This window comes from Carlito syrichta, unplaced genomic scaffold, assembly GCF_000164805.1.
Source record: "Carlito syrichta isolate Samal-C Ts95f unplaced genomic scaffold, Tarsius_syrichta-2.0.1 Scaffold306893, whole genome shotgun sequence".
In the NCBI taxonomy this organism is placed as follows: domain Eukaryota; kingdom Metazoa; phylum Chordata; class Mammalia; order Primates; family Tarsiidae; genus Carlito; species Carlito syrichta.
This window is the reverse complement of record NW_007250989.1, coordinates 376,195-400,961: the sequence shown is the minus strand read 5'-3', so window position 1 is coordinate 400,961 and position 24,767 is coordinate 376,195. Positions and strand designations below refer to the sequence as shown.

The following is a 24,767-nucleotide window of genomic DNA, read 5'->3' as shown; positions in this document are numbered from 1 at the left end:
GGGGAGACACCCCTTATCAACAAGGGTGACTGAATGATGCATATTTGTAAACCTAACCCTTAACTGTACCCCACAATTTTAAAATAAAAAATATGTTTAAGCCAGGCTTGGTGGCTCAGCCTATAATCCCAGCACTTTAGGAGGCTGAAGTGAGTGGATTGCCTGAGCCCGCAGGTTCGAGACCCGCCTAGGCAACTTGGTAAGACCTCATCTCTACAATAAAACCAAAAAATTAGCCGGGCATGGTAGCATATGCCTGTAGTTCCAGCTACTTGGAAGGCTGAAGTGGAAGGATTGCCGGAGCCCAGCAGGTTGAGGCTGCAGCGGTCGGGAGCAGCCACTACACTCCAGGCTGAGTGACAGAGTGAGACTCCAACTAAAAAATAAAATAAAATACATATATGTTTAAAATGAAAAAAATACATACAGATTAGAAATAAAAAAAAAAACCCAATGATCTTTTCAACTTAATAGCGAATCCAGAAAGCAATGTTAGAAAATAATTGATTTTAGAAATGGAAAAAACACACAGATATAAGTGTATCTTACCATTACTTTCCAGGGCTTTTCAAGGCCATTCCTAGGACTCCTATAACATTTACAAGAAATAATTATACTTCAAATGATTATTATGCCAATTGTTGGTTCCAATCAATAGTTAAGGACATAAGCAGAGGGAGGAATTCTTTAAGCATTTCATATTGCTTCTTAAAAATGAAAGCAAAATCGAAGGCAACAGAAGCATCAAGAACTTGCAGGAATGAAAAAAAGCACAAGTTCCAGACGAAAGACCCCAGGAATGGAGGGCTCCCACCTTACAAAGGTGCCCAGAGGGTTATGGAATGAAATCACAGAGCCATCGGCAACCCAACCCCAAGGGTATGGTTAGATGACTCCACAGTTGCATTTGTTAAAAATGTCTTCTAAGGAATTTGAACTGTCTTGAGATACTCCTTAAGAATGGGAACCATGATAAATAAGTTTGGGAATCATTGTGTAGGGTGCCTGTCTTTGAAGAACTACAATGTACATTAGCATGTCAAAGACTCTAAGAAGTCCAACAGTAAAGAAGTCTAATTAATGTTTAAACTAACATTGTTCCAACTCATCTGTCCAACAGGTATATACAACTATTAATACCTATTAACAATTTGAGGAACTTCTTTAGAAAAGGTTTCTCTCTGGTTTTCTTAGTAGTCCTCCATGTCCAACTTGAACAATTAGTGATGGGATTTCAGCTGCCCTACAAGCAGTTCAGTCCATCATTATAGACAACACTACTAATTGGGAGGAAGCAGCACAGTGGCCACACTTTGAGTTTTAAAGTGAATCTGACCGAGTGAATTCTCACTACCCACTTAATCACTATGTACCCTTAGTAAACTTTTAATTACGTCTGAGTCTCAGTTCCTTCATCTATAAAGTGGGGGTAATAGTAATTATTTACAGTGATACTGTAAATCTTAAAGACACTAAATATAAAGTGACCAATCAATTGTCTGGTATCTATTACTACTGTCAGTATAAATTTTCCTTCTTTCAAGCTACAGTTGACCTCCCTATGACCTATACCCATTGAGACTAGTTCTACCTCCTGAAATCAAAGAGAACATATCATATCCCACACTTCAATCCACCATATTGGCTTATTCCCAGATTAAATATCCTCAGTTCTTTCAACTTCCACGAAAGCTTCTAGACCCTCCCACTGCCATCTCCATATTTCACTGCTTCTCATTTCCAATTTTGTTATTCACTTTGTAACACCAGACTCTGAATTTGATAACCTTGGCATGCTCTGGGTGAAGAAAGCATGATGACAGAGAGTCTTCACACTTGGAGTCTGCCATAAATGACCACTCCACCAACCACTCTGGATCTCATTCAGTCACACACATTCTATCTAAAATTATCCAAGAAATCTTGCCCAACATGTGGCTGGGGCATGTGAGGAAGTAGAAGTAAGAACCCAAGAACAAGCTGAAAGTCACAGAGTGGGTTTCTGGCAACTGCACTGAGTCACATGTACAGAGCTTCTGCCACACTGGTTCTCAAAATGTGTCCTTCTCTCACCAAAAAGGGAAGCCCCACACTAGACCTACTGAATCTAATCTCTATGGTGGAGCCCAGGATCAGCATTTCAGCACATACCCTCATGTGTTGTAAGCACACTACTGTACTAAAGTTGGAAGACCACTACCCTGCAGTTGGGAGAGACTAAAGTTGAAGTTCACTCAACAAAGAACCTGCAAAATGGTTTGAAGGATGAAAGGGCAATAGCCAGGTTAAAGAAGAAACTGTGGAGGGAAGGGAGAACATGGCAGGAAGAGGCTATGAATGAGGCACTGTCAGAGTATGGATAAGGTAGAGGAGGGTGCTGTGGAGGGAAGCTGGAGATGAAAGTGGGTGCCTGGCCCAGGGCCTGGCATGTAGCAAGCTCTGATCACACACTGAGAGACAGAAGAGCCCCTCAATTCAGTTCCCGTGCAGATTGTAGGCAGACACACTGAGATTTAGACTCCTCCCTGATTCAGGTGCTATCCGCCATGCAGAAATTGTGGCTTTGCTATGGTAAGCACCTACACATCATCCTATGATTGTGGAATTAATGCAAACTGCATATTTTCTTTGATAATCTCTTGTCTGCTTTTTTTATCCATAAGCAACCAGAGTACAGAAAACATAACAGATATACCTCTTCTGGACCCCTGCTGATGACAACCAGTCATCACCACATACATTTACAGAGCACTTTTAAAAAATGAATGTTTGTTTATATCTTAGTCTGTTTTGTGTTGCTATATAAGGATACCTGAGACTAGGCAATTTATAAAGAAAAGAGGATTATTTAGCTCACAGTTTTGCAGGCTGGGGAGTTCAAGGATATAACCTTGGCTTCTGGTGAGGACTATCCTGCTGCAACAAAACATGCCAGAGAAAGTTAAAGGAGAAGCAGAGACATGGGAAGAGAGAAAAACCTGAGTGTTTTTCCTGGTTTTATAACAATCCGCTGTCATGGGAACTAATATGTTTCTGTGACAACTAATCTAGTCTCACAAGAACTGACTCACTACTGGGATAATCAAGCCATTTGTGAGGGATTCACCCCAAGTGAGGAAACAGAGAAGTATATACTTTCTGAGCCCTCCTCACCCTTAAAAGCCCACAGTGTCTTAATCTTTATAACCTACCACTTAGCCCCTGATAATATAAGGCCTTAACGTATTCTTTAGTCATTTTAGATGTACTTGTCAAATTTATTCATTTATTAATATTTGTTGAGCACCTTTCTGTACTAGGGTCAAAAGAATACCATATTATCCTGTCCTTGAAACTTACAGAAAGACTGTTTTCATACCCAGATATGAAGCAAAAGGCAGAAGCAACATTTACTTTTGTGGTTCCCACATAACCACGCCACCCAGACCAGTCTTTATCATGAAGTAGAGGATTCTTATAAAATGTCGAGATGACTAGTGACAGAAGACAGAGTTTTGAAGTCAGTGCTGGGTTCAAAGCCTGGCCCTACCATTTACTCACTCTAAGACCCTGAGTCTCTCTGATCTAAATTTCTTCATCTGAACGCAGGAATGAGAACAGTCCCAGTCTTATAAGTTCATTGTGCATATTCAGAGATGTTTCATAAAAAAGGCTTAGTACAGGAGCCAAAATATAGTGCTCAAAATCAGTAGACATCAAAATCCTCCCGTAGACTTTGAGGAAAATTTATGACGACTAACTATAGTTTTCATAAACCATTGTTGCTTCTCCATCAGAGAATCTTGACCAGGCAGACCTAGAAAAAATTTCTCACATTTTTAAAGAAAAGGTGACTATTCTTTAAAACAGATGTCAAAGACCATGATGATATCTGAAGCCCAAAGCCATAGTGTCACCATGTACTAATTTTCCACAAATTCTACAAATTCTTTTGAAGATGAAATGCGATCTTCAAAAGAATTATTTCCAGTTTTTAGTTATTACCAAAAATGACAAAAAACAACAGACAACTGGAAACAGGAGTCAGGAATGCAGGAGTCAGGAGGGAGTCAATCTTCCCAACAGCAATGCTGTTCTTTGTGGACATTCGTGGTTCAGACAAATAACTTGTTTGAAATTTAATGTAAAAAAAATTAATTATCAAAAATGCACCTTTTCTTTGATGCAGTAGCTTTACTTCTAGGAACCTGTCCTACAGAATTATTTACAGAAACATGAGAGATTTAATTACAGCATATTCAAAGAATCATTTTTGGTAATAACTAAAATATGGAAATAATTCAAGTCCAACAGTGGAAACATGGTTAAATAAATAACAGTACTCCAAGAGCACATATCACACAGTAGAATACTATGTATTAAAAATTATTCACTGATGGACATATTGATATGGAGAACTCTCTAAGATGTATACATGAAAAAGCAAGTACACAGTTAAAAACCAATATGGGCACACACATATTGATGTATTCACACAGTTAACTTCCAGAAGGATGCAAAAGAAGCTGTTCACAGTAGTTATCTTGGGAAGAAGAATTAAAGAATAAAAAGAAACAAGAAAGTGAAAGAAGTTTACTTTATACTTTTGAAGTATTTGAATTGTTTTATACCATGTGCACATTTGTTTTACTAAAAAAAAAAAAAAAAAAAGCTTTACATTTCCAAGCTGTTCATTTAAAAGCCAAAATGCCTCCCCAGATTATAATTAACACTGATCTGAAAAGAAATAAGTTCAGAAGAAGTTAAAATCAGGCCTTCCTTGAAATGCCTGACAAGCTTCATGGATTAAAAAGCAAGTAGTACTTTGCGTACATTTCTTTTAAAAGAAATAAACAAATTGAAAATCAGCCATCTTTTTTTTATTATATGTAACATAGTATAGTGGAGATTAAAACTCGGTTGTAGAGACACACCTGGATTTGAACTCTGACTCCAGGTGACCCTAAACCAGGGGTGACCAACCTATGGCCCAGAGCTAAATCTGATATAGCACCTGTTTTGTATGACCCATGAGCTAAGAATGACTTTTACATTTTTTAATGGTTGAAAATGTAAAACAATATTTTATAGCACAAGAAAATTAAACGGAATTCAAATTTTCATTTCCATAAAAAAGTTTTACTAGAACACAGCCACACCCGTGTATTTGCATATTGTCACAATTGCTATCACTCTACAAAGCAGAATTGAGTCACTGCAACAGAGATGGATCTCAAAGCCTAAAATATTCATTATCTGACCTTTTACAAAAAATGTTTGCTGACCCCTACAACTGACTTAACTGAGCCTCGGTTTCTTTTCCTATAAAATTGGTTGCTTTAATAGCCCAATTACACAGATCAGTCAAAATATTGAATGTAATGATATATAAAGTGCTCAGTACTTACTGTTTTAAAAAATATTATTTATCACATTTTAACACAAAAATCAGGACTTTTTGGTTGATGGTGTCTGAGATTAGATGAAAGAAGGCTGAGTCTGCCAAATGTCCCTCAATTAATACTTTTGACTATAGTCATGATTCTCATCATGATTCTCATTGCCTTGACTGATAAAAGTCTCCATATTCAAACCCTACTCTGGTTGTGATCAGGAGTCCCTTACAAAGACCACACTCCTTTCCCAGAACCCATCTGACCAGGTCCTCTGCACAGCCTGATCACAGAGGCTACACCACACAGCCTCCCTCATCTACAGGCTCCCTCAGTTACAGCCTCCCCTCTGCCTGCCAACATGAGCTGCTTGCCCCCATTTGCAGACGCTTCAGGAAAGTGAATCTTTCCAAAAGGTCCTCAGAAAGAAACATGGAATGACCTTGACATTCAGGAATAGGCTGTTATTATACTGCAGAGAAAGGAGGAGTGCCAAAGCCACCTCGAGAGTGCATCGCAAGAGAGCATAATAACAGTGATATTCACCAGTCTGTGAGGATCAAATACATGCCCCACGCTTGATTATTTGGCTCACACAGTGCAAGTAACACTTACTCATGTTAGCTCACTAATTCTTCCACCAATTCTGCAGGTTAGGTATCACCACCCGTATTCTACAGACCCTGAGAAGTCATGTGGCATACCCCAAGTCCCAGCTAACAGCAGTGACAACCCCAGAAAATGAAGTCTCATCTTCTTTCCAACTCACCAGTGGTTCTCAAACTTGAACATGCATCAGAATCACCTAGAGTGCTTATTTCAACACAGATTGCCAGGCCACACACTCTAAGCCTCTGATTTACAGGTCTGAGGTGAGGCTGGAGAAAACACATTTCTAAGTTCTCAAGTGATGCCCATGTGGCTGTCTGAGGGCCACACTTCAAGAACCGCTGAATTATATTACTGAGCCACTGGAAAGGTAAAGCCCTCAACCCTCATCTTTCCCATTTCTACTTCCCCAAACAGATCTTTCCCAGTCTCATCCACACCAGAAAATATTGTGTTTGTTTTCAAGAAAACTATCACTTTTTTTCTATTGTTATCTTGACAAGACGAGACTCACCCAAGACCAGGAGCCAGGGGTCTGTGGACAAGTTTAGTAACTAGCTGGAGAGTTTCTGGCAAGTGATTTCTCCTCTCTAGCCTCAGTTTCCCCTATGAAGTGAGAAGGGCAAATCAGAAGATTTTTCAAGAGCCACCTCCCCTCCCTTCCCCCCAGAATAACAAGGCCAGTGCTCTGATTCGACAGAGCAGCCTTCCTGCCCGGCGCTCACTGTAAATCCATGAAAGTCATAGAGAGGATCCTCTTGGTAATGAACGAACCACTGAAAACTTACTGGGTGAGACAATTATGTAGGCACCAGCAGAACAATGTCACAGATGGGCTTTTCTATACCTGCATGACACCTGATTTTAGGTAGTAACTAAACTTATAAATCATTAAAAGAGAAAATGATGAGGACAAATTCAAACTACATCCTCCATCCCAAAAGCAGTTTCATTTTCCCTGGGGTTGTGCTAAGGCAGATGGAGGCTGCCTCCCACTCTACCCCTTCCCAGAACCTCCTCTCCCTCCTGGTGATCACCTCACTAAAAGTCCAGTAAATACCTATTTCTCTGTCATGCCCTCCCTTTTAAAAGATTTGTTAGGGGATAAGACCAATACATACTTCGACTTTTGCTGTTTCCACTGGGCACTGACAGGCTTAGAGTTGTGCTGTGCCTACGGCTCCCAGGTGGGTGCTGGGCATCCCACAGCCTCCTGGCTAGCAGTCCCGTTGGGGCTCCCCAGGGACTAGTCAGGAGTTAGAGCCCCTGGTGAGGGCGGCTGGCTGCCTCCCCAAAGCACTACTGACATGAGGGCTGGTCACTGCTCTGGGGCTGTCCTTTGCATTGGCAGATATTGAACAGCATCCCTGGCCTCTGCTCTCCAAATGCCAGAGCTCCTTCCCACCACAATTAAGACCACCAAAAATGTTTATTATTGCCAAGCATCCTCAGGGTCAAAAACTCCCCAGTTAAGAACCACTGCTCTAGATACATAGGGTGTCCTGAATAGAACACAGGCTTCAGAGTCAGATAAGCCAGGGTTCCAATCCCCCTTGGCCACCACACCAACTAGGCAGCCTTGGACAAGGCTTGCTTTTGCTTTTGCTAAGTAAGAGGTGCTCACAGTGAAATGCTTACTCTTTTCCCCCCTCTTTATTGTATTTTTTAAATATGGTGTACAAGTCAGGATTAGGTACATAAGCAGTCTACTTACAGGTGAAGTTTGGGCCTCCCCCTGGTCCTCACTTCCCCTGATTTAGAATCAGGTCCCCTTAGTGATATTATGTGTTCCCCCTCCCTCCCCTGGCAGTGTCCCACTACCGCCAATCCCTCTTCTGTAGTATCGTGATTAATGTTCTTATGAGTGAAAACGTGGTATTCAGCTCGATTCTGTGATAGATCACTGAGTATAACAGACTCTAAATCCATCCAAGTTGCTACAAAATTAAAAATTTTTTCCTTCTTTATGGCTGTGTAATATTCCACTATGTATATGTATCACTTTTTTTTATCCAGTCCATGTTTGATGGGCAGCATGGTTGGTGGTTGGTTCCATGTTTTTGCTATTGTGATAGTGCTGCCATAAACAAGCATGCATAGGTATTTTTTTATAGAATGATTCTAGTACCTCTGGTTATATTCCCAGAAGGGGGATTGCTGGGTCATGTGGAGGGTCAATTTCTAGGTCTTTTAAAAATCACCACACTGTTTTCCATAGAGGTTGTACTAGTTTACATTCCCACCAACAGTGTAGAAGCATTCGCTTTTCTCCACATCCTCGTCAGCATCTGGTTTTTGTTTTGTTTTGCTTTTATTAATGATGGCCATTCTTACTGGAGTTAGGTGGCATGAAAATGACAGCATATGAAATATTACAAAGTAAAAAAGTAAAATTCCTCATGTTCCTCCCAGCCCATTTCTTAGAGATAAGTGTGGTGTTGATTCATTTTATATATAAATATAGGCATTGGTTAGGTATATACATATATAAACACTTTGTTTTACATAAGTAGAATCATATTAGGTATACTATTCTTCTTTTTTATAATGTATCATATCATAGATACTTTTTCCAGATAACCACATACAAATTTTCTGACACCTTTTAAAAGCTGGTGAATATTCTACTCAGGATTTGAAAACAGTTTTCTAGTTATACAATAGAAGCAGCCATGCTTCTTTATAGAGCTGTGCACACACACACACATTTTTTAAGAGGAGCAGGTAGCACTTGCGTGCCGCAGGTGCTCAATAAATGGTAATTATTACTTATTCAACAACTATTAACTTAGTGCATACTTTGCATCTAGTCCTGTGCTGGGCCCTGGAAATGTAAGCCTGCTCCAAGGGAGATCACAATCTAGCCAAAGAAACAAGTAGAAAATACTTCTTTAAAAAGTATTAAGTAGCAATGTGTAATAATTCAAAGTATAGACTATTAGGAGATGGTGACCTAATCTAATCTAGGGTCAATCAGGGAAGACTTCCTTGAGTAAGTGACATGCAAACCAAAACCTCAAGAATGAGGAGCCAGGAATATAGTAAGTTGGGGAAACAGAATGTGAGAAGACCCTGTGAGCCAAGCTATGTGCTAATTGTTATAATAGTACAGTAAACTCCTAAAGCAACAGCTAAATTGCTAGGAGATGAAAGATCTATAACTTACTTTTTTACTTACAATTCTCCTATATTCCCCTATGTTATCTGGAAAGTTACTCCACCAGGATAATTTTCCATTTGATATATTTGAAAAATCAAACTCATGCAAAGTAAAACTAATATAGGGAAGCATGATTCTAGGAAAAATGGAACATGAACAGAGCAAAGAAGAACAATGTGGGTAATAGAGTCATGAACAGACAACAGCCAGTGAGAATATTTTATAGAAAAGTTCCTGCTGCACAATTAACCAAGGGCCAGCACTACCATTCTCGACTGATCCCCTGTCCTGTGATCCTTCAGCCTGAATGTCTCTGGAGGCAGAAATAGTCCCTCCCCTTTCTCTTCCAGGACAGACCCAGCATTAACCAGATGTAAACACTAGGCACATACTTTCCAAACACGTAATAGTCCCTCTTTACCTGAGAGCTGCAGGGTCTTTTCTTTGGTGTCTGAGGTAGCATGATGTTCTGAACAAAACCACATTTAATCAGACAACATGAGCTAAATCAGAAAACAGAAATCAGTAAGAGCATGCATGCCCTTTGGGGCTGCGACACGGGATCCATGGATGTGGCTCTACCCTTCGAAGCTGGACAGCAGCATACTAACAGAAACTGAACCTTCCTTGAGGGCCAAGACCGGTCAAATCTACCTCTCCAGGCCCTCAGTGGTTACTCTGTGAGGATGACAGCTTCTCATGCCCTCCTATATTCACTCCTTCTGACTCAAGCACCTGAATGTAAGGCAAAAGCATTTCCTTCACTAGAGGATACCAATCCTTCTGCATGAAGCGCACACTAAGAAGTCACATGGCATTTGGAAACTTAAGTTTGTATCTGCAGCTCTGGCAAGATGTAATGTGGCACCAGGGTCACTTATTCCCCTGCTGTTCTTGCCAATGACAATCGCATCCATTCAGCAATAAATAGGTTAGTTCCAAATTCATTAAACTGAGGCTCTCAAATGACTGGATAGATTATTTCTTTACCTGAAATATCCGGTAATTCTGCCATTTTTCTTTCTCCGTCCCTTGTATTTGCAATGAATGAGGCTTTGATTATAAAAATTGACCTCATTTACTTATTAGACATTCTTGCAAAGCTGCATAGACATAATTTTGGTAAACTGAATCTACCTCAGATGTACCAATTAGGCAGGTTGTTTGAGAAAATCCTATGGGAATGACTTTGTAACACAAATTATCACCTCTTAACAGAACTGTCTTAAAACAGACTACAAAAACTCAAGGTCAGAAGCAATCTCAATGGCATCCCAATCTCCCTCTAATGTTCAATTCCCTCTATAGCAAACCAGCCATGTGGTATGCACACCCTGGGATGCACACCCTGGGTATGCACACCCTGGGAATGGTGACTCAGTCTCCCCCACAGCAGCCTGCCCCATCCTCAGACAGTCTGGCTGTGAAAATGCTGTCCTTGGACTGAACCAAAACCCATCACTTTGCAACTCCCACCCACTGGTTTCAGGGATACCCTCTGAAGCCAAATGGAATCCTCAGTTTTTTCCTCCCACCCCCATGAACAATCTACAAATATCCAATATAGCTACCATGCTGAAGGAGCCCAAATGCCTATGCACTGCACTGGCTTATGCTGAAGTCTGCCCATAGCTCCCAGTTTCATCACCCTACACCTGCTTTTAAAACTATACATAAAAGCACTTGAAATCATTCAGGATGAAGAAATCTGTGCCTTGCTAGGAGACCAGAATGATGAGTGTTCGCTCTCAATCTGACAGTATAATTTTATCATCACAAACTGGGAATTTCTCCTCCTGCCTAATCACTGATAGAAAGAATGACTCAGGATCGACCTCGCTAAAAGTAAAAATCATAATTATTAGCAGATGTCTGCCAACATTTACATGGCTTATATCCAAAAATTATATTTTTCCTAAGGGTATATTTTTCTTTTACAAATAATTTATCTTAGCAGGGTCAGCTTGAAGAGATGTTACTTAAAATTAGGCATTCTGTGAGTTTCTATTGAGATTTTTTTATGACTGCTTCATAATACCTGCTGGAAAACATTTCAAAGGAAACTCCTGTATCTATGTGCTGTGACAATGTGCCCAAATTCTTCTACCATAAGGAACCTTTTTCACTGGCACAAAAACATTTGTAAACTGCACCTTCCCTTCACCATTCCAAAGGTAGCCCTCATGCTAACAGTTCTGTTGGTGGCTGAGAATTTTATAGTGACAAGATATAATATGAATTTGATAATATCTTTAAATAAAACATGGATTTTATCAAGCATATCAGCATCTACACACATTTGAGAAGTAGAAGTATGTACACAAGGAAGGCATTTCCTACCCCTCCCCCCCATAAGGCCCACAGCACATTGTGAAGTACTAAGTAACACCACTGTGACTGCTGGTTTCTGGTGGCCTTGGAGAAGAATGCTGATGTCCTCAATCCCCCATTTGCCTGTGGGTTTGAAGTGACCTATGGTCTTAGCGAGGAGGAAGGTGACCATGCAGTCAAGCATCACAGTTCTGGTTTGGATTCTGAATATCTAACCAAGGAAACTGGCTCTGCCTGTCACTTGGCTGAAGAGAAGAGATTCATATGCTTCCAATAATTGGCAGCACAGATCATCTGAACTCCTCATTCCTGCCAGGAAAAGCCCAGAACTCTCTGTTCCCAATGCTAATCAGTTACCAGAAACAAAACAATCAGAGTATTCCCTGATGGAGAGGCAGGCCAACCATTCTTCCCGAAGTTGTATCTGTGTATCAAGCCAGCCTTTAGAAGACTGTGTACTCTGAATTATTTAGTTAATTTATAGAACTGCACTTTGGCACTAAGCATCATTGTACACTGAGAGTTCTTGGATGAAGCAATCATAAAAGCTTTTAACTGGGGTATTCACTGTCAGATACTAGCAAAAATATGATCCACCCTGATAAACCTCCTTCTGAGAAGCAACAGAGAGAAAGGCATCTCTGGTCCTAGCACCAGGAACAACTATACATCTCCTGAATCGCTGTCTTTTCACATCATAGGAACACGTGCTCTGTGCTTCCTTTCTTGCTTTGGTTGTTAGGAAGCTCTAGGCTCAGGTCTAGAGGTACTTACTGTGCATGTGTTTGAGTACTACCCTTGCAATGGCTTCATTTAATTTATTTATGTTTTTTTCCTTATGCCAAAAGATTGCCATCTATTCATTGTATTGTCTTTATTTATACATACATGTAAGTCACCTTTTGGTGAATGGGGCATGGAAAAAAAATTTTTTTTATGTCAGGCTATAATGCATATAGTTACAGAACTGAGGACAGCTGAGTGACATTTTGAGCAAGTCCCTGCAGGGAAACTGAACATTCATAGACCTGAAGTGAATTCAGGAGGAGAACTCAAGGGCACTGATTGCCATATCTTGAAGTCAGGACGGGAAATAAGGGGCTGGAGCCAAGTTCAGGCCCAAGGGTGAGCAAATTCAGGACTAGAATGTCACAGTGGCTCCAGAAGACAATTTTTCACTTAACTGGGGACCATCTTGTGTTGGGAGCCAGCCTTGGAGGCCCACCTGATTGACAAAGTCCAAATGCGCTGAGGACCCCCGGCCGCAAAGCGAGCCCGGGCAGCTGAGGCCCTTCTGTCTTCCGTCTTTGCTGTTGGTACAGCTGAAGAAATTCTGTGCAGTTGTGGAAGAAGAAAATGGCATGTTTATGCGAAGTACTCACAGCTAACCTGAGAATGTCATGGTTCATTTTTCCATTTCCCACTATGCCGCTTGGCCTTTTCTAACATATGCAAGGGTTAAACTCTGAAGCACATCAAGAATGCTTTCTTTCACTTGGTTATAAGTTACTAGATATTGCTTGAGTAAAAAATGATATAAGTGTATTCACTCCTTATTTGATTTAGGATTATGCAGTTTAGTGTTTAGACATAGGTTTTTTAGAAGCACAAGTTTATAGTAAGTTCATTGTGAATTCATTATAAGTTCTAACACTTATCTAGGAGTTATATAGGTGATTTATAACACTGTTTTCACAGACTTAGGATAAAGATTAATCGTTAAGGTTTTCACTTAATTCTATAGTTAAAATTTTAAGTAAATGTTTATAGAGTGGGTTTTCACTGAATTCATAATATAGTAATTAGATACTTATATGATAATTAACTAAATACAGAACAAACAACCTTGGAGGCCTGGGAAACATCACTAAAAGCTTCTTTTGAGTTCTCTTTAGAAATAAACACTGCAGGATAAGAGAAAAGTAACGAAGACACCTGGACAAGAATGGCGATTACAAAGCTCTGAAGGTCACAGAAGCTCCAGAAGGAGAACTACTGCTACATGAAGAACTTCATCCTTGGAAACTCTCTGGAGACAGTTCAAGGACTGTAATTCAGGACTTTGGACTAAAACTATCATCTTTGGCCTTATGAATAAGACTCATTGTCTGAATGTTTATAGGGTTCTTGGCTTGTTTGTTGCTAAGACCACTAGATGGTGGTAACTTTTAGAGGATATGTACGTGAAGGAATTTTCTTTGTCTTGCCCCTTTACAAATGGTATAAAAGCTTTCCCTTAGCTAACATTAAACGTCATCTGTTCAGGAAGCAAGTGTCCGAGTATAATGTTTTCGTCTTTTGCCTATCTATCTCTCCTTCAGGAAAGCCCACGACCCTTGTGGGGCTGGGCCCCCGCAATCTTGGAACTGCAACTGACATTTTTCACCTTCTCTATTACTTTGTACCATTATTTTGGAGCCCAAGAAAAAGAGGAACAGCTCAGGGCCATCTGCTATATGCAGTGCCCACCTCTACCAGACAGCTCCTCTGGCTGCTGGTGCCCATAGTGCCACCTGCACCCTCCCAAAAGCAAGGAAACTCAGCATCTCACACCATCACCCATGAGATCAAATGGGCTCCACTTCTGCCCTTTGGGACAGGGTATATGTTTCTGAGTCCCAACAGTTCTGCATTTTCTGTGAGTTTTGTGAATCGGAAACTATGCATGCGTGCATGTATGAGGGCATGGGGTGTGTGTCCCTCTTTTCAAGATGAAAACAATCCATCTCAAGGTGATGTGGGAGGCCACACAGAAGCAACAGTAATAATCCAGTCTGCTGCCTGGGGCTCAGGTTCGGTACTTGGGCTCTCAAGCTTATTATAAGTGGCTTTAGGCCTTCTATTGGTCTGTTTTGTGCTGCTATAACAGAATAGCACAGATTGGATAATTTATAATGAGCAGAAATCTATTTTTGGCTCATGGTTCAGGAGGCTGGGAAGTCCATGATTGAGGAGCTGCATCTGGCGAGGACCTTCATGTTGCATCACAACTTGGCAGAAGGCATCACATACTGATCTAGCTCACAGTCTCAAGCACTTTTATAATCAGCATTAATCCATGCATGAGAGAGGAGCCCTCATGACCTAAACACCTCCCAACACTGTTGCACTGGGGATTAAGTTTCCAATACATGATTTGGGGAGGGACACATTTAAACCATAGCAGACCTCCTGTAGTCTCTGAGCAAAGATGACCTCCAATTAGACACTGTGTCCCCACCTCTGCTAGGCACTGCCTCTACCCCTAGGGCTACCCAGGTCAGAAGGATCCCAGGGACTCATCAGCCTTCCGAGCATGGACAACATAGGTAAAAGACAAAGTCTAATACAAACCCTCAGCTTCCCTCCAGAAGAGATGGCACACACAAACAGTTCAAACACACATTTACCCTCTCGTAGTATTTTTTTTTTTTTTGAGTTGGAGTCTCACTCTGTCACCCAGACTGGAGTGCAGTGGCCACTCCTGGCCACCGCAGCCTCGACCTGCTGGGCTCTGGCGATCCTTCCGCCTCAGCCTTCCAAGTAGCCGGAATTACAGGCATGCGCTACCACGCCCGGCTGATTTTGTGATTTATTGTAGAGATGAGATGTCACTGCCCAGGCGGGTCTCGAACTCGCAGGCTCAGGCAATCCACTCACCTCAGCCTCCCAAAGGCGTGGGATTACAGGCTGAGCCACCGAGCCCAGCTGTATTTTTTAAATAATTGATTTTCCAACACTGAAGAGGAAAATATAAGATTTCACACATATAAAAACATCCTTATTTCCAGAAATTCGAGATATCAGAAGTTCTAGCAATGCTGGGCCTCCAACCCTCAGGACCACCCTCAGTTAGCGTTAGGTCATGGTTGCTCTCTGAAGGTGGCATGGATGTTAACTTGTCACCGGCCTCACCACTCCCCATTTTATGGCACCAGGTCATAAATTGCTATCTGCAATCCTGCTCCAGAAATTTCAAGGTACCCATCAAAATGAGTCTTGAGAGACAAGTGGGCTAAAATGAAACAGCCTAAAGTGATGACTTACATTTTCTTCAAATCTCTTAATTTTTTTGAGATGGGGTCTTGCTCTGTCACCCAGATTAGGATACAGTGGTATGATCATAGCTCACCGCAACCCCAACTCCAAACTCCTGGATTCGAGTGATCTTCCTGCCTCAATCTCCCAAGTAGCTGGGACAGCAAGCACATACCACCACACTCAGCTTTTTTTTTTTTTTATTGTTGTAGAGATGGGGTCTTGCTATGTTGCCTGGGCTGTCATCAATTCCTGGCCCTAAGAAATCCTCCCGCCTCGGCCTCTCAAAGTTCTGAGATTACAGGCATGAGCCACTGCACCTGGCCAACAAATGTATTTTTAAAAGAAGCATCCTATCTGCCATGAATGTTTGTGTCCTCTTAAAATTCATATATTGAAATCCTAACTTCCAATGTATTAGGAGGTGAGGCCATTGGGAGATGATTAGGTCATGAAGGTGAACCCCCATGGATGGCATTCATTCCTTCTCAAGAATTCTCAGAGAATTACCTGGCTCTCTTTTCCCCATGTGAAGATACAAGGAGAAGATTGCCATTTGCAAATCGGAAGAGGGCCCTTACCAGCACCCAACCATGCTGGCACTCTGATCTCAAACTTCTGGCCTTCAGAACTCTGAGAAATAAATTTCTATAGTTTATAAGCTACTCAGTCTGTGGTATGGTTACAGCAGCCTGAACAGTCTAAAGCATTATCAGACTTCACTTCTGCAGTACTGAATGAGCAGCTATCAGAAAACATTTCTTCTCTCCACATATCCCCACTCTACTCCACCTCCAAACACCTGCCCATCCTCAGAGAGGCTCCCAGGGCACCATTTTTAGGATCCTTTTCCTGACCTTTCACCCAGGAAGGGTCGATCATCCCCTGACCTGAGTCCCGACTCTGCAATCTTCTATCAGGGCACTTCAAACACATCCTCTGGGTAATTTTACTTTGTTTCTCAGCTCTGTAGAATACAGCTCCCTGTTGAAGGTACTGCCACACTCCCCTTCATAGTTCTGTCTTTGGCCAACACACACCTATGAGAGAATCTGTAAATATCTGATTCAATGATTAGCTGATCAATGAGCTCACCTTCTAATGGGATAAGCAGACACATCAAAACTACTCGGATCCTTCCAAATATAAGACCAGAAGAAAACAGCAGTCCTCTTTCTTCTGCCAAAGCTTTCTTGCCTTTATCGTGTTGGTTATGAGATCGGATTAGGAGATTTACAGATCTCTCATGCCACAGGGGTAATAAATGTCATAATTACTGTTTTACAGATGGGGAAATGGGGGCTCAGAGAATTCAGTGCTTGTCTAGGTACATACAGTACAGCTATGAGAGGGAAGAGCTGGGAACTGAAAAACCCATCTTTGAGACTGCAAAACCCAGAGCCATTCCAATATGCCTCACACTACACAAGGCTTCTGGAGCAGAATGAACATTTCATAGGCCTCCAGCAATTAATTGCTACAAAATACAACTGAGGACCTTAACACAACAAAACCCTCCATCTCAGGCATGAGAGGTATGGGGGACACAGGTGACTCCAGTTTTTCTCCAAGCAGCCATCTCCCTATTGAGAAAACACTCTAATCTACTCTACATGATCAAGTAAGGAAAATTTAAACAGCATTATTGATTGATTTTAAAATTCAGCTGACATTTTTTTTTTCCTACTGAGAATTTTCCCAAACCAAGGCAGGTTCATTAGGACTCGACAAATACAATATAATTAATTCAGGGACTGTTGTTCTAGCAGGTGGATTAACCGAGATTTTTTTTCCTTTTTATAAAACTAACACCACATTTTATGAGTTTTGGGAAAGGTAATAAACATGTCTTTAAAATGGATTTGTTCATGCTGAAAGAACCCCTTAAACACAGTACCAGAAAGCTGCAGTGCCCTATAATTGCAAGGAGAATTTTACTACCCTTTGCGATTCTCTACTATTCCCTCCAAGGGTTGGGGCACAACCCAGAATGGCTTTCGCTCTTGGGTTCTAGGGGCACAGGGTCCTGGAAGTTCTTTAGAAGTCAAGGGTAAACCAGAACACACTCACACAGCCACCCTGGCGCTCAGTGAAGAAATGGAACCTACACAGTCATGCCTGACTGAGGCAACAGGGGTTTACTGCCACACACCCACTCCTTGGTCCTTTGCAAACAAGATCTCATTGAGTCTTCACAAGTGCCCTACTACACAGATATCATTAGCCCCACTCTACAGATGAGAAAATGAAGAAAGAATAAGACAAATTATTCAAATATATGTAGCAAGTTAATGAGGGAGCCAAGATTTGAACTCGAGCCCTTTTAACTCCTGGTCTTTCCTCCACAGTTTACACAGTATCCCACAGAATGGGAAGAGGCCCTACTTTTTTGCTTTTTATTGTGAACCTCTATCGCCAACCCTTAAAAGGCCCATTTAATTTTACTTTTTTTTAAAATTACAGTATGTTCATACCTCATTGGTTAAACTCTAACCTTTGAAATAAGAACATTATGCTTCAAATTTTTAATTTTTCCTTTCTTTATGAGAAAACTATGACACCTAAACTTAATTATCGTAGATGGCAAGGATCTCAGAAACCATCTAGTCCCCCCCTTTATTTCAGAGAAGGGCAAATTCAAGTTCAGAAAGGTCATAAGGTTTGTCCAAAGTTGTACATTTTAATAATGGCAGAGAACCTCAGTGCTCCTCCTGGATACCATACTCTCCAGGACAGGTAGAGAGTGTGTTATAAACACTAAGAAAAGGGAGCCCAACAGCAAAACGAATGGAGACAATACAAATGTCCATCTGTGGGAGAACAATCTGATTAACTGGTACATGTATACAATAGAATATCACAATGTAGAGAAATGATCTAGACTTACAACTATCAAAATAGAAAACCTAAAAACAAGGTTGAGTGAAACAAACAGGTTAGAGAAGGAAACATTAATTTCCATAATGTAACAATGTTTGTAGACACACATATATGACATAAAAATATAAGAACATGAGAGAAAAGCAAATTAATGATATGGTCACCTTTAGAGAAAACAGGAAAGAGGACCAAGGGGGGCACCCATAGGATTTCAATCTGATATCGATGCTTTATTTCTTCAAAACAAGCAAACAGGCAAAGGCAGCCAGAGATGAAAGAGAAAACATTGAACTTGCTCTAATGTCAAAAGAGAGAGATTGAGATATAGCAAGGGCACACCAATATTTGAATTAATAGTTTTCTGTTTCTCCTCTGGCAGAATTGACTTGCAACATTTAAAAATCAATACTCCAAACATTTTTTAAATAGTAACGATTTTATTGTCATAATCATAAAACAGAAGACAAAACAGCAGAAGAAATAACAACAGAGACTCATTAGGCTAGAGTGGGGTGTGAATGTCTGGGGCAGAAAGTAGGTTAATATGAATGACATGAGTAGTTGCCGGAGGGGAAAGTATATTTCCAATTATGTTGGAAAAGCAAAGATAAGAGGGAGAAAACAACCAGACCAAACAGGACAGATACAGAAGAAAACTATTAAGATGCTTCCCACAAACCAGGCCAGCTGCTTCTAAAAATCAGCACCTCCAGAGATCAGATAAGGTGAACAGATCCTTCAAAACCTGAAAAAATTTTCAAGGTCCTATAAATGCAAATCAGAGGCTCTTTCTGGGGTGAGGTTAAACTCCACATCAAGAAGAAAGCAATGGGGACTTGAAATTTCTATTAATCCTATCGTGTAAAATTTCAGACTAATTTAGAGGGAAAAAAATCTCCTTCGATAGAACAATTTTACAAATAAGCAATCTTGCCTCCCTGGGCACCCTTTAAAACTTAGGCAAAACACGAATGCTGGTGACAATCCACTGGGCTCTGGTTCCAGAAACACAGCTGGAACACAGGAAGAATTCCCTCTGTTTGAGGTTTAGAATTTTCTCCTCAAAACAGTTCAGGGCTTTGGTCAGGATTTGAGCTTGTCAGGATCTTGGTATAATAGACTGGAAGTCAAAGGGCATGGTCTTTCTTCTTTTCTTCTATTCAAGCGAACAGCATGAGTGAAAGGGGCCCCTGCCTTTCTGAGCTTTATTTTTATCTGGAGATCAATTTCTACAAGTTCATATTCTGCTCTGAAGATCACCAGCATCATCTGAGGTTTAGCTACAGCTGGGCTGCTCTGGAAGAAATGATTAGTATCCACTCCAAAAGAAAAAGCATTATCCTTAAAACCAATGGCTATACACTTTATCTAAAACATGCATTTATTCCACTTTAATGGAACCCACTTGGCTCAAAAAAGTTTCATGCAAAATCTCTTCAGCCATTTTTCCCACAATGGCCTGTCTCATCAAGTGGGACTTCATAACCAAATAAATTGGTGGGTTCTTTCCTGAGGACACCATGGTTACAGCAGAGAACCTAAATTATTGTGTTCCATCACTTTGAGACATCATGTAGTCAGAATTTTATACTAGAGTAATGTAGTGGTTATATACATAAATTACCTTCCCAATCTTCCTATGCATTTAAAAAACCCCTTTTATTCAGTAAAAGTCTTCCAAATAATCTTCCATTTTCTTTTTCAAAAATGACTAGTCAGGAAGCTTTGAAACCACTTGTTAGAATTCACTTTGCTTCTTGTTCTTCCTCTATTCTGTTAATTCCCAAAGCAATACCTCTATTTTATTTTTACAACCATATTGTGGTTCAATAAATTATATATTTCTTTCCCTGCCGGCCCTTATCAAGCCACCTCACTTGAAGGCAAAACAGGGAATCTTTGTGACAACATCTTTATTAATGCATTGAAGGTAACTGTTAACAGCAAAGGTTGTGTAGCATCCGGGAGCCCAATCCACATGCCAGAGGCACAGGCTCCGTAAGGCCAAGTTGTAGCAAATGAAATGTCACCTTAGCTAACATTAAGCTATGTCACGTATATAAACACTTGATATCTCATGGATTTCCCAGTTACCCAGTCCAGCCCCCCCCCCCCGCCCACCACCACCCCATTCCCCACCACCAGTACTTGTTTTTGCTCTCCTCCCTATAACCCCAGAACTCACACATACTCCATACCTGGGTAAGACCTTGTGTAAGGTAACTGTCCAGATGCTTCCTCTTTTCCCTATATCTGGCTTCTTTCTGCCCCTCCCCCAGGGAGCAGCCTCCGGCCACAGCTGGTCTCTGAAGGATATGCATTTTCCCAATAACGAGTCACAAGATGAAGGTGACCAAGCAAAGATGAAAGTAATATAGTCTTCACATGCAATTGATGTGATTGCAATTGATGCAATTGATGTGATTACAATTGATGCAATTGATGTGATGTAATTGTAAACACAGGATCGGAATTTGATTGATTGACTTGCTTGCCTATAAAACTGCCCCAAGCGCAGTTTCTTTCCGCACTGACACACCACCAGTAGTGTTTCATGGGTGGACTCTTTCCTCACCAACCCCACCGCCTTCGGTGCCTCCTGTAAGTTCTAATCCCTGCTGAACCTCCAGGTGACTTCTTTTAAATATGTGAAGAACCTTATTATGCACAAGTCCTCTCAGCTTTGGGGTTGCCATGTATCTCTTAGGGTGGCTAACCGGGAGTGTCCCACAAGAGAGGTCTTTCTTAGTACCATCTCTATTATCCAGTACAGCGGGTTTATGTATCAAGCATTTGTAACTCTTTATTGAATGACTGAAGGAACGACCACACAAAGAGCCTGAATCTACTTGGCTCCAATTATGGGGACCTGGGCTTCACTATCATGGTGACCCATCTGGTAAGGCAGGCCAGTGCTAATTCAGACCTGAGAGCTTCAGAACATTACAACTCTGAAGGCCACCAGAAAGGAATAAAAGGAGAAGGAAATAAAACCTGAGTGAAAAGTGAGAAAAGCTACAGGGGGAGGCAGCTAAGTTGGAAGAATGGGGAATGGAAAAGATGAATTACTAAAACAACACTTGTCAAGCACTTACCATATGCCAGGCATATTAACTCACTCCACCTTCACAATGCTGTCACTGTCAGTTCTTATTATTATTGCCATTTCCAGATGGGAAGACTTAGGATCACAGAAGTTAAGCTACTTGCCCAGAATCACACAGTTAGTAAGGCAGAGGCAAGTTCTAAACTTGGAGACTCTCACTCCAAATCCCAAACCCCAGACTGCACTTTCAAAAGTGTATTCCACCAAATACATACCTCCTCTCAGTAACTGACTCCAACTCAAAAAAAAAAAAAAGAAAAAATGTAAATGAAAACATGTGATCAAGGGCAAATGTGAAAAATGGTTGGTTAAATGGGCTTCTTTACTGACACACTTCTCAGAGCTTTTAAACTGCTGATGAGCATTGTGAATTGCCAAGCAACAAATAGAGCATGTGCGTGTCTCACACTTACTTGACCAGGAACTGTTTTCTTGGGGAAGTATCTTGCTGAACCCAATCCCACATACAGAAGCACTAACCTCACTTGTGCTTCCGGATTTATTAGAGGCTAGTGGAGGGCAGGTGCTGACAGGGCAAGGTGGCAGAGGCAGCCAAAAACTCTTGATTCACCCCAGAGCTCCACAGCCAGCCTTCTGCAGAGGTCCATCCCAGGGCCTCCACTTCTGACAGGAAGCCATTTGCATTTGTCCATGGAGCCCTCAAACTGTGACATCTGCCCACCTCTCTCTGCAGGGCCCCTTTCTCTGTGAACTTCACAAGGGAAATTTCTTATCTGAGCTAATAATCCTTGTCTTCAATTCTGAACTCCTGTCCACCCCCTCTGTGAGGAGATTTGGCATTAAATCATTACAAGAAAAAAGGACATACTACTTTACCCCAATCTCAGAGAGAATTCTTCTTAGAAAAGCCTGAAGCTGATTGCTATTATACTCCGCTGATGGAAGCATTAATGATTTGCTTAAAGATAGCAAGTTAAACACTTTCCGAGTCTCATCACTGGAGAGTCAGGTGAGACGCTGTTCTTCTAACTGCCTTAGAGTAAATTACATGATGATAAGTGTTCGCTCCACCAAGTCCTGTTGTTCAAAGTTCAGTAAATATCTTTAAGCAGAGAGAGCAATTACAGCTAAGTACCTATTTCCTGAATACTTTGAGTGTCCTAACTATTCCCCACACCCACATCTAAGACAATTTGATGCTATGGGCACTACGGAGGCCAAGTGGGAGAGCTGAACTAAGAAGTATGACTGCATACGACAGCCAGAGCCCAGGGCTCCAAGGCAATGAATGATGCCATGGGGAAGTTACCCAAGAGTCCTACAGGAGTGACATCATTTAGCAAATATGTCATGAGTTCCTGTTGAGTCACCAAACTAAATCCTCTGAAATATTGTCCTTACCATGTCACTCCCCTGCTCAAAGACTTTCTACAGATCCCCACTGCCAAAAAAATAAAGTTCAAACTTGACAGACTGGCATGAAATGTCCTTCTAAATTTACTTCAAATCCACCTTTCTGACTAAACTATAACAGAATGTTCCATGATGGGCATTCCTTCCCTTCCTGTCCCCCCGCCACATTCCAAGCCCATACCACACCAACCTTCACCATAAAGTCCCTTCCACCCCCATCCCAGCCCATATCTGTCATCTGAAACTTTGAAAGTGCTTTTCAACAAGTTCTATATCTACAAACTAAAAGTTACCCCCCAATCACAAAACTACCGTAAACCATTCTTGATTTTTTTTTTCAGCTTAGAAGGGGAAATGACTTCTCTATTTGGCTGACAACTTCCACTGGAGTTCAGTAATTCTCTTATTTTCTAGAAGATGAAATGCTGTACATCTTCCATGCCTGTGGTTTATATTTCACCCAGTGGTGTCAGTGCTGATAGAGTAACCTCCCATTTGTATTGAGCCGCACACAGTGTAATTGATGACATCTGCTGGGACTGATATTTTAAGTGAAGGATATTCTCAGCTCTGCCTGCTCTCCCCATGGCTCTGTGTATAAATAGCCAACAGCAGCTACACCTGAGGTACAAAGTGGGGCTACTCAGCTAAGGCCCTCAATTATATCCCATAAAGTCATAAGATGTTCTGGGAAGATTTAGCTAGCAGACCCAGTTTTCAAGCTGGCAGAGCTAGGAAAAGAGGGAGCGGGGTGGGCCTCTGCCGGATACAGTTACCATCATTCCTAGGAAAGAAGTATTCTTGTTTGGACATTTTACCTAAGCAGGTTTAAACACTATGTTCTTTTTGGTGCTCAAAGTTTCTGTGTTGACCCCAATCCAAGGGAAGCTATCATTTCTATTCCCAAGTGGCAGGTGATACCTACCTTGATGTATTTCCTTCTCCAATGTGCATTAGTAAAAGTAAAAATGTCTTCCCTTGGTAGAGTGTATTTGGTTGCAAGCCTTGGAGAAGTAATTCTGATGGTTATTTAGGCAACATTTGATCCTTACAGCACAAGAACCTATTTCTAGTTCATGGCTAAAAAAATCAGTTCACAGCAACTATCACTTGAGTTACCTTTGCCAGCAGAAGTCTGGTAGGTTTGTTTGCAGAAGGACTGGTTTATCAGGTATGGGTAGGTAGAGAATTTGTTGTTCTGTAGCTATGAGTGTTCTTCTTAAATGAAATGTTATCCTTTTAAAAGATAACTTTTAAATTTTTTGATCACTTTTGATAGAAAATTTCTAAACTTAATTACAAATGCCTCCATGTGCTTTCGGTAAATCACTGTGATGATTCAGTCATTGTTAGACTTGTAAAGGAGTGAGACTCTGGGAGGCTGCTAAGATGTGTATTGTCCAGACAGAGCCTCCAGAGGAAAGTTTTCCTGGACACTCCGCCCCTCCCCCCGACACACACACACACACACACACACACACACACACACATATATACACACAGGCAGTGCCCCACCTATGAATTTCCATTTGTCCCTGAACACACCTGCAATACAGCCATTAATAGATTCCACTTCAATTGCTGACTGGCTTATCTCTCTATTCCCTGCTCAGAGCTCTTCTAGGGCAGATATCGCAGCTTTTTTGCTATGTCCCCAGTACCTGGAATGGTGCTTGTGCACACGATGATAGTTCAATAAATGTTTGAGAATGAGTACATGAATGAACAAAAATGTTGCATATGGGGAAAATTTAATACCAGTTTTGCTTATAAGAAAACCAGACTCCAGAGAGAGGGACCCATTAAAATGAAAAGCAGAGGACAGAAAGGGACACCTTCCAGCACGTTACACATCGATACTCCCTTGATTTCTTTGCATCAAGTTGACCATCATGATCACATTGAACACTCACACTAT

The 24,767-nt window shown here is 41.2% G+C and overlaps 1 protein-coding gene across 2 annotated transcripts in view; it reads right to left on the bottom strand.

The window, feature by feature from the left end:
* The window catches only part of SPOCK1 (SPARC/osteonectin, cwcv and kazal like domains proteoglycan 1), a 525,861-nt gene that overhangs the window by 277,889 nt on the left and 223,205 nt on the right, over positions 1-24,767 (bottom strand). The gene's annotated exons all lie outside the window — the stretch shown is intronic.